General features: G+C 67.7%; 1 protein-coding gene across 1 annotated transcript in view; it reads left to right on the top strand.

Annotated features, from left to right (window-relative positions):
* SSRP1 (structure specific recognition protein 1) overlaps positions 1 to 288 on the top strand; it is an 18,263-nt gene that overhangs the window by 9,982 nt on the left and 7,993 nt on the right. The window lies entirely within an intron of this gene.

Genomic DNA, 288 nt, shown 5'->3' with positions numbered 1-288 from the left:
CTTCCGCCGCCTCGTCCTGGCAGAGGGTGTTTTGCTGATCTCACCTGGGAGCGGGGAGCGGAGGCGCCTCGTTTCCGGGGCTGAAGCGTTTCGGAGCATCGACGGGGGCTTTTACCGCCAGCCCGTTGCGGAGCGAGCAAGGTTGCGGTTGGGAACGCTTCCAGGAGGAGGGTGAAGGGATGCCAGCTCTGCGCGTCCACCGTAGCTGCTGCGAGAGGGTTGTGTGTCGGCTGTCAGCCTGTTCCAGCGCCGGGGAGCAGGCCGGGGGGGGGAGAGGCAGAGGAGGGC

This window comes from Aptenodytes forsteri, unplaced genomic scaffold, assembly GCF_000699145.1.
Source record: "Aptenodytes forsteri isolate BGI_AS27 unplaced genomic scaffold, ASM69914v1 Scaffold329, whole genome shotgun sequence".
NCBI lineage: Eukaryota > Metazoa > Chordata > Aves > Sphenisciformes > Spheniscidae > Aptenodytes > Aptenodytes forsteri.
This window is presented reverse-complemented; position numbering and strand designations above follow the sequence as displayed.